General features: G+C 45.6%; 1 protein-coding gene across 12 annotated transcripts in view; it reads right to left on the bottom strand.

Moving 5' to 3' along the window:
* Positions 1–10,767, bottom strand: part of CEP63 (centrosomal protein 63) — a 51,363-nt gene that overhangs the window by 39,736 nt on the left and 860 nt on the right. Inside the window, exon 1 of one of the 12 annotated variants that reach the window (XM_073360354.1) lies at positions 8,154–10,675. The exons of 10 other annotated variants lie outside the window; for them this stretch is intronic. The gene's annotated coding sequence lies outside the window, so the exon portion shown is untranslated. Of the gene's footprint in view, positions 1–8,153; positions 10,676–10,767 lie in introns of those variants that run through there. One more of the 12 variants, XM_073360363.1, reaches the window with a different exon arrangement.

Genomic DNA, 10,767 nt, shown 5'->3' on the forward strand with positions numbered 1-10,767 from the left:
GCATCACGGAAACCTTTTTCATACAATACAAAAGCACAGTCAAATAGGAAAAAAAAAAAAAATGAACAATTACAGCTAAGTGAGACCTGTGGAATCCTGCTGAACATATCATGGCTCACCTGCCCCGTCAGCTACTTTGGAGGCACCAAGAGGGATTTGATTTGAAAGGGAAAATAGAGAGCCTCGGCAAGACACTTGGTTCTCATCTCCTGAGTCTAGGATTTAAAGCCAAACTGATGTTACATGATATGAGTTTGCTGGTCTCAGCTAAGGCTCTGGTGGTCAAGTCTCTTGTGACTCCTGTCTGTTGATTTAAAGGTAGTCTAGAGCTTTGGGGCCAGAGGTATGGCAGCATGTCCCTAAGCTCTGAACATGTGGGCTGGGGCTAAAGGCAAAGAGTACACTAGGTTCCACAAGGTGATGTTCTGTTGTAACTGTTCATGTGGGGGAAGAACCTCCAAGTTCATGTACACCAGGGGTTCTCAACCTGGGGATCGGGTCACGAGGTCATTACATGGGGGCGGGGGTCGCAATCTGTCAACCTCCACCCCAAACCTCACTTGCCTCCAACATTTATAATGGTGTTAAATATATTAAACAATGTGTTTAATTTATTGGGGGGGGGTCACACTCAGAGGCTTGCGATGTGAAAGGGGTCACCAGTAAAAAAAGTTTGAGATCCACTGATGTACACAAAAGAATGAAAATGTTGAAGGGGCAGGCAGCAGCCAGCTGCAGTTTGTAGGCAGGGAGCATGTGGGGGAGGTTTAGATTGGATATTAGGAAAAACTTTTTCACTAAGAGGGTGGTGAAACACTGGAATGTGTTACCTAGGGAGGTGGTAGAATCTCCTTCCTTAGAGGTTTTTAAGGTCAGGCTTGACAAAGCCCTGGCTGGGATGATTTAACTGGGAATTGGTCCTGCTTTGAGCAGGGGGTTGGACTAGATGACCTTCTGGGGTCCCTTCCAACCCTGATATTCTATGATTCTATGTGCAGGTTGTGAGCACATGCCTTGTAACAGGAGGCGCTGTCCTGAGAGTGTGGGGGATAGAGGCACATTGACCTGATTCAAGTAAACAAAACCATGCAACCCCCACCCTAAAGAGAACTTCCCATCCAAATCGCCCATCCAGCAGCACTGCAAACCTTCCACCTTCGGCAAACAGCAGCCAAAGCAGAATGCCAAACCACCTCACTCAAACGACAAAATACACCCCCTCCTCACCCCTATTCCAACCCCTTCCCCAAATCCCTGCCCTGGCCCCGCCTCCTCCTCTGAGCACACCACGTTCCTGCTCCTCTCCCCCACGCCTCCCCACCGAGCGTGCAAACAAACGTTTGGCAGTGGGAAGCACTGGGAGGTAGGCGGAGGATTGGGGATGCAGTGCGCTCATAGGGGGAGGAGGAGGAGATGAGCTTGGCTGCCGGTGGGTGCAGAGCACCCACTAATTTTTCCCTGTGGGTGCTCCAGCCCTGGAGCACCCACGGAGTCAGTGCCTACGGCGGGCCACAGGAAATAACTCTGTGAGCCGCATGTTTGAGACCCCTGACCTAGACCTAGCTGAATCACTCAGAGCTGTGAAAAATTTTGCATCCTGAGCACTGTTGCTAGGTCAACCTAGTTTTCTGTGTAGATGCAGCTGGGTTACAGGAGTCTTCTGTCAACCTAGCTACTGCCTCTCAGAGAGTTGGAAAACCCTTCCATCAATGTAGGAAGGTCTACACTACTGCACTACAGCTGCAGCATGGTAGTTGTGCCACTGTAGCAGCTATAGTGTAGACATACACCAATAGAAACTGGATTAAACCCTCAAGCATTAGGCTTAATATCCCTTCCAGACTGCACTGCTACTTGTCAATCTCTTAACATTGTGCAAAATAAAACAAACAAAAACTGATGTTGCTTATACCAATGATTTTTTAAAACATTCTTCTGGTGTCTCTAAGCTATGAAAATAAGAACTGTTGATTTACATTTGCAGTACCTTACTTTGGTCAACCATGCCATCATTTCCACCAGTACCACCAAAAAGACTCAGCTCACACTTTCCTGAAGCAACTTGCAGTGTTGCCAACTCTCATTATTTTTGTCAGGAGTCTCATGATAATTATAGTTTTCCTTAAAGCCCCATCTCCTGGAGTCAAGTGGATATGTTATGATTTCAGCCTTCATTCTTAAAGAAAAAGTAAGTTTCTAGCCCTTGTGGCTGTGGAGAGAGCTTCAAAATGTGACCCCAGTGCACCCTAAAGGCTCAAAAAGCAGAAAGCAAATAAAAAGAACCCCAAATCTATTATTTTAGATAATCTCATTATTTTAAAGATGTTAAATCTCATGATTTTGGTGATCCTGCCTCGTGACTTTTGGACATTTGGGGTTGGCAATACTGCAATTACAGATAACTTACTTAAATTTAGATGCTGAACCTTGAGAACAATCTGAGTTCTCACACAGTAGCTCCTGTCAGGAGAGTTTGAAGAATGAGTGTTGTGTGCAGAATTAACTAAGAGGTTTTACTGTCATAGGAAACTGGAAAACATCCTCCTCTGCTTCCACTTAGCTCCCTAGAATAGATTATATCACACAAGGTAGCTTCACATACCCGCCAGGAGCCCTGATTTGGATGGAACAATCCTAGATGTAGAGTTTTGGCCAATGCCCCAGGATTGTTCATTGCTGCTGCATGAAGTTTGTTTATTTAATACTGGATTCTCAACATTAAAGCCTGCAGTGCTGATCTTGTAGGAGACAGACAGCTGACTGTCCACCCCCCTGCTATAGGCGTGCGCACCGGATGTGCTGGGCAGAGCTCTGGGGGGGCTGGGCTGCGTGCTCCCACAGGGCAGCACGTCTGGCTCCGTGCTGAGCCAAATGCTGCTACGAGCCTCATGGTTAGGATAAGGGGCGCTTATCAGCTTAACAGGATAAGGGCGGGGGCAGTCAAGGGACAGGGAGCAGGAGGGGTTGGATACATAGCTGGCAAGATGGGCTGTGGTGCCCATGCTCCACAGTTCGACAACATGAGGTGGGGCGCTCTCACCTCAGGGGCAGCTCCCCCCTCCCCGGCGTCCCTGCGTGCTGGGGAGAGTCACGGCTGAAGCAGGGCAGTTCCACAGGCTGCCTCTGTCCCCCACCCCAGAGCGGACCCGGTTCCCAGCTCATTGGCCAGGAACCTGGCCAATGGGAGTTATGGGGGGGTGGCGGTGCCAAAGCTGCCTGACCGCGCCTCCCCAGCAGGGAGGGGGAGGAAGCTGCAGGCAGAGAGAGCAGCAGGAATCTGTCACTGTCAGACACAGATGGCGGGGGGGGGGGCATTGTGGGGGCAGACAAACAGATGGAGCCGGGGGCAGGAGGAAGAAGCAGTGATGGGCATCCTGGGGCTGGTATAAAATACACAGTCCAGAGGGGGCTTCCTGGGGGGCTGGGGGGGGCTTATAGCAATAGTCCCTTCCCACGCAGACCAGACCCGGGCTGCAGCTGGCTCTGTCCATCACTCCTCCCCACCCCAAAGAGACCCACACAACCCTCTGCCTCCCTGGAAGATCCCCACCAGCCCTGTGCCTCCATCACCCCTCTCCAGAAAGCCCCCCACTTTGTGCCTCCAGGGACAGCTCCCCTCCCCCTGCTCCCTACAATCTTCCCCTTTGCCTTCCCCCTCCAACCCCCAGATCATTGGCCAAGAGGCTCCCAGACTGTTGACCACCAAGGCCAACAGGAGCTGCACCTGAGGCAGGGGACCTGCTTGCAGATGCAGACCTGCCCAGCTGTGGCTCCAGAGCACGGGGAGGGGGAGCCACAGATGAGCAAACCCCGGTCATCATCATCACAGGCACAGCAATTCTCTGGATATTTAATTTCACTGAGGCAAGTAATTTAATCTACTCTTCCTTTCCAGACAGTTTGTGGCTTTTCTTGTAAGAAAACTTACAGTTTCTTTGCAAAGAAGTCCAGTTATACTTTTTCACTTGAGAAGTATATTTTCTGGTTGTTCATAAGCTCATTTATTTTGTTAACTCAGTTTCATAGGGAATTTTAAACGTCACTTGAATTGTAACTTTTTTTCCGTTGCTCCAAAAACACATGGAAGATGTGCAGATTTTTATTTCTGTGGCCAAACCATGTAAAAATGTAAATGTCAGAGCTAGAAAAGCTCTGCAAGGGTATGGGTCCCTCAGGAAATTGTCCTCAAGTCATTCATTCTTCTGGGCATTCCATTCTATTGTTCCCTCTTACAGTGATAGAGATCAGTGTCTGCACCCACAGGGGAGATGAAGAAAACTGGGCCAACCCTGCAGCCACTCTGCCTCTAACCTTGTTCTCTGTCTGCTTCCTCTACCAGCCGCTTTGGTCTCCTTGGGATTCCCCCTACCATTACTCCCTCTGGGTCTTCTTTCTCTGGAGCTTCTCATGAAGTAAAGTTGTCATTACAGGTTCTTATCTCTAATGTATTTAATTTTGATGTATTTATTAAGTGTTAATTAATGCACTATGGGAGTCCCGCTTCAGCCCTCGGTATAAATTGATCCTCTTCTTTCCATACGTTTTGCCCATAGGGCAGCCCTAGGGCAGCCAGCAATAACAGCTGCACCTTTGCAATGGGGTGAAGGAAGAGATGAGATCCCTATTTATGTGATTTGCAAGAAGTGTTATCATTACTCAGGGTACCAAATGTGTTTAAATGATATAGGTGCCTTGTAAAATCCCAAAACAAGATCACTTTCATTTCTCATATAATAATCTCATATACAGTATACACACATTTTTCATTAATTCTATGTGTTGATTTTATTGTTCTTATTCATTTTTATTAACTAGGTTACTGGGTTTTTTTCAGTGTGGAAAATTGTGTGCTAAATGTTCGCCTTTAAAAATAAATAAATAAATAAAATTCCTTGGGTGCACACCTTAATTAAATGTGCTGCGCACGCCTATGCCCCCTGCTAACTTCAGGTGAAAAGCAGACAGCAAGATAGGGAAAGCAGTCAGGAGCAATCATTCACCAGCCTCCCACCCTGACCAATACAATGGCAGCATCAACTCCATCCCCACTCATTAAGCTGCAGTGAAAAGGGATGGCCCACCACTCTGAGGAACAAGGGCTCCAATCAACTGGTGGTGGAAGGAAAAAAATGGGACAGGAAAAACATCAAAGGGCAGATATGGAAAGAAACAAGGTTTCTCCCTAGAGGAGAAAGAGGAAGGAGATATGCCCCAGTTGCCAGGAAATGTGCCTACTGGCCTTCGCTACAGGTGCCAGTATAGACCACCTGCCTCTAGAAAGAGGGAGTGAGTATGTCTGTGGGTGAGGAACAGGCTGCTGCCCCCTTTCTCCCCTGCCAAGAAAATAACCACAGTTTGATCCATTGGGGAGGAAGGTCACAGGCCCTCCATTGGTACCTTCTCTAAATACCGGAAAACTTGCAGTCTCTAGTCTCGCGAGTCTCTAGGTATTTTTGCAATGTCAGTCTGGCATTCAGTAAAGATAATGCAGAGGCACCAGTTTTGAATCCCCAATAACTAAGATATTCCTACTGAAACTAACAATGGATCCAATGCCCATCTCTTCCTCTGGAAGATTTTATTTCCTGACTTTCCCTTCACATTCTTCCTCAAACATTGGCAACTGTGTCAGTATGGAGTGAACCCCAGCTTGGGCTCTGATGTGACCAGTACTCTGGCAACAACTCTTGTTGGGAGCTCTGCTGGAGAAGTGCAAGGTCCCCTTTCACACCATATCAGTAGATGAGCAGCAGAGAGCTCACCTACTGAATGCTGGGAGAGGCACTGGTGGAAGTCTTTTGATGGCTCCATTTGCCTCAGGATAGGGTTGCTCGAGGCTTTCAATCTAAAACTGAATGAGGTTGATGATAGTAGCGATGACGACTCTAGCTCTTCAGCTCTGAATGCACGCATATAGAAGAAAATGGCATAGACAGTGATTAGCCACAACAGTTTTTATTCCATTGTGAAGATAAATTAAAACTTTGTAAGTGTAAACTTTGGACTAATTCATAGATATTACCCAGACCTGTGCTAAGTCAAGTGCCACTCTTTTCTTAACCTATGTGTTATATAATTTTAACATTAGCTTTAATAAATTTTTTATATCTCTTTTGAAGTACTGGTACATCAACAGAATTCATCATAGGGTCCTGAAGGTCAGCAAGGAAGGGATCAAAGTAAGCAAGCTTTTGAGAACCACATACTCTTCCCAACAAATCTTAATTCTAGACTGCCTACGGACCTACTTCATTGTTTCCACAGCCTGATGAAGAGAGTACTATGCTTATTATTTCCTTGAAAGGTCATTGTCAGCTTCAGAACTATTTGTTTGCTTGCCTTTATCATCTGTCTGCAGTTAGAATCAGGCTTTTGCCAATTCTGAGGTTGAGGTTTCTTTGCTAGTTGTCATGAATAAAAGAGGCAACATGCTCGACAGTGCCTTATGTGCTGGTTTCTGTGCCCCAGCAAGATGGCATAGCTGTGCTCATGCATTTCATTGGAAATCTAGCTCTTGTATTTCTGATCCTTACAGGAAATGTGACACTACCAGCACTGAGACCTTCTGCCGTGTATTAATATTATGTATTGCAAATGTAAGTAAACTGTGCTTTTTAAAAAGTATCTCCTGTTTTTGTTATATATGTAAGGACAGTTGCCTTCTCAAGCCACCAGACTGCAAGCAATCCCTTCTCATCCAGCTCCATGAGGGCTCCCACAGACAGCTCCCTACCTCATCCTCTTGAGGCTTTGAAGTGGAGAGGGAAACCAATGTACAAGCATAGTGCATCAGCTTGTACATGTTTCCTCCCCACATCAAAGCCTCAAGTCACTGCTCCTCCAGCTTCTTTAACACACACCCATGCAAACTTCTGGTATAGCCTACCCCAACTCCACACACTCACTTCTCATTGCTATTCCTCCCCCACATCCCCAATCCATGTCCATCCTATCACCTTACACTTTAACCCTAATCCATGTTCATCCTATTACTTTACGCTCCCATACAAACCCTGACACACTGCTTGTCACAATGCCAGACTTCCAAGCATATAGACTCAAAACTTTTTTTTTTTTTTTTTTTTTTAAGTGACACCTTAGATTCTGGAGAACAATTCCACAGCAAGCTGTGGATTCATAGATTCCAAGGTCACAATGGACCATTGTGATCATATACTCTCACCTCCTGGATAACACAGACCAGAGAACTGCCCCAAAATAATTCTTAGATTCTACCATCACAGATGAGGCCCGGACTTATAAACTAACAACAGGTAGCCATCAAGGTTGCTATTGGTTCAAGAAAACGTGGGGTGGCCTCCCCTCCAATCGCAACAGCTTGCAAAGTCCATTAGTTTTATCTTAAAAATAAATGGAAAATACATATTTCTTGAAAACAAAACAAAATTCCAACTCCATAATTAAGGAGCCCATAATAACAAAATTAGTGTGTTTCAATGACAGATGGAAAAGAACCTTCAAGCATCTTCCCACCCCCTCTCAGCAGTGGTCCTGGATTTGTGCTTAGAAAAGTTTATTGATGCTGAAAGCATTTGTATTGACCTGCCACAAGTGTTTTCAGCCTTGAGAGGTAACGAGATGCTGGACCTTATAATTACACCATATCACATTGCTTGTTTTTTTTTTCTGTTCTAACACTTGATATGGTTCTAGTAGCAGATAACTTACAAACACTACAGAGTGCAATTCCAAGCTTGCAGATGGTATAATGCTAGAAATTAATGCTTTAACAATGCAAGATGGCAGCTGCTAAAATACCCTCAGACTTTAAGACCTTAACATTCAGCAAAATGCTTAAGCAGAAGCCCAACTGTAAGTGCAAATAGTCCCACTGAAGTGAAATTTAGACCTATGCTCGAGTACCTTGTTGCATTGTGGCCTATTTGAGGAAAAACTCAAAATGATATTCAGAATGATGTGATCTTAAATTGTAATATCTCCTGTGATACATTGGGTCCTTTGATGGACACCTAGCCAACCAGTTAGCCGTAAAATCCCGCTTGGTCTGTTCTCTGCCTGCTTTATCTGTAAAGGGTTAACAAGCCCACAGATAAAAGAAAAGGAGTGGGCACCTGACCAAAACAGCAAATGGGAAGGTAGAACTTTTTAAAATTGGGGAAAAAAAACTTTACCTTTGTCTGGTGTTCTCTGGGCTGCAGGGATAGAGCAGCAATGCTATAAGCAGGAATGCTGTGTAAAGTTTGAACCAAGTATGAAAAATTATCTTCCATACCTAGAAGGAATCATTTGGATAGGAAACGTTCAGATAAATGAGATCAGGTTTATTCTTTATTTTGGCTTGTGGATCTCCTCTGTGCTAACCCCAGATGCTTTTGTTTGCTAGTAACCTTTAAGCTGAATCCCAAGAAGCTATTTTGGGTGCTTCATTTTTGGAAATTGCTCTTTTAAGATCTAGCAAAAGCCTAAGTTCCAGATGTATTTTCTTTCTTTTTGTTTTAATAAAATTTACCTTTTTTAAGAATGATTTGGATTTTTGTGTCCTAATAGATTTGTGCATATGCTGTTTGATTAATTGGTGGCCACAGCTCATTTCCTTTTTTTTCTTTCTCAGCTCTTCCCGGGGGGTGGGGGGGGAGGCAGGTGAAAGGGCTTGAGGGTACCCCACAGGGAGCAATTCCCAAGTGTTCCTTCCTGCGTCCAAGGGTTTTTTTTGCATTTGGGTGGGGCAGCATTTACCAAGCCAAGGTCAGAGAGAAGCTGTAACCTTGGGAGTTTAATACAAGCCTGGAGTTGCAAGTATTAATTTTTAGAATCCTTGCGAGTCCCCACTTTCTGCACACGGAGTGACAGAGTGGGGATTCAACCTGGACATCTCCTGACTTGAATGGACTAGAAATGAAAGATTTTTACCACTGAAGGGATGGGTTTTTTTCTCACAGCTTGCCAATGGCATAAAATAGTCTTCATTTTTAGCCTCCTGAGTTGTAAGACATCAGACCTTAAAATGGTATTTATTAAAGCAGGTTCTGCAATGTGCCCTGAAATTCAGCCAACTGGGGCAAGCATGGAGGAACAGACAGCTGCTCCACTGAGAATCCTCGGCCTCTAGTAAACAAATTAACAAAATCAATCTCAACTTTTAGGTAAAACCCAAGGACAGAAATAAGTCTTTAAAAGGCCAGTCTACCACTGGGATATTGAACTGTTATTCTGAACCATTGCCTACATTGAGTCTCCATGAACCAGAGCTGAAAATGGTTTAAGTGTTAGTGTTACACAACTTGGTGCATAATGCATTTTTACATCTGCCTCTGAAGCATCTGTTATCAGGCACTGTCAGAGACCACACTAGATGGAAGATGGACTGAAAAGGTGTTTCTGTTAAGGGACCTCCCAGGTTCCTCAGGGTTTGATATAAATAGTAATAACAAAATATGGAATAAGAATTATTAGAAGCAACTAGTTTTCACTTCTGAAAAGTGCCCCTTCCCTACAGTACTGTTCACTGGGGGAGCAGTGGGATTCTGACAGAGATAAAGGGAAAATGTGGCACTGACAGACCAAGTCTCTCACACCCCATCATTCACGGAAACACTCAGAAAACCATAAAGATTTCTACTTGCTAAGGATCTGCCACTTGAAGGCTTGGAACAACAGACCTGTGCATGGCTATCTGTGACTGTCACTGCAGGTACAAGGCCACTGTAATCAGAGGTGTGATTGCAGCACACATAAACATATCCAAGCTAAATTTGATCTAGATAACACGGGTACCAATAGCAGTGATGCTGGGGAAGCATGTACTAGCTACCCAGCATCCCGTGAGAGCACGTATAGCCTGTGTGCTGCTGTGAGGATAAGACTCACACCTCCGCTAGGCTCCAGCTAATCCAGAAGCCAGGAACTGGTCTGGTGGCTCTCAGGGAGGTATATAACCTCACAGGAGGAAAATCAACTCAGTTATCCCAATGTCACTCCAGGGCTTAGAACTTTCTCCTGCCTGATGGTGGCAACAGACTCCCCAAGTCTCAACCTGCTCCAGCCTTGTTCCAAGCCCGCTCTGGACTTCTGATACTGGCTCTGACTACCACAGCTCCAACTGCTAGGCCTAACCATCCCCATAAAGGTTTCTGAGAGCTGGGGCTTCACTGCCATTGGTACCTATGCTAGCCAGAATAAAGCTAAATTGGGTACACCTACATGGGTGCTGCAATTACATCTGAAGCATAGACATGCATTATGACTGACAGTAGAATAAGTGAATGTGTCCGAGTGTCTCCCCAGCTTATTGCTCTCCTCTAATATCACAGTCCACCACAAGGCAGGAAGTAGGGCTAGTGACAGGGCACCAGCAGCAGCACCAAGGGTGGGAGTGCCCCATCTACTATCCCTACCCCCAAACTCTCCCACCAGCAGCTGCTGCTCAGAACTCAGCTCCAATTCCAGATCCAGAAACTGAGTGGTTGGGGCAGGTACCGACTCCTGAAACTAATCCAAAGTCACCAGTGAGTCCCAGCCAAGACAGGGCCACAGCCACCGGGGCGCTCATTTTGTCTCCATTGCAGAAGTGGCACATTTGCACACTGAGGTAGCCAACTTGTAATTCAGAAAGATGCTGTAAGCGGTACTTCGCCTGGCTCCCCCAAGGGGGGAAGAGACCCACGACACATCCCCACTAGGCTCTCACAGCGAGAGAAGATTCTTACTTTGATCTCACGTTGACGCTCTTGATGTACAAACACAGATGTTCTGCAGTGAAGACTCAGCCCCAATAGGGTCAGGGGA

Source organism: Lepidochelys kempii, chromosome 9, assembly GCF_965140265.1.
Source record: "Lepidochelys kempii isolate rLepKem1 chromosome 9, rLepKem1.hap2, whole genome shotgun sequence".
Lineage (NCBI taxonomy): Eukaryota > Metazoa > Chordata > Testudines > Cheloniidae > Lepidochelys > Lepidochelys kempii.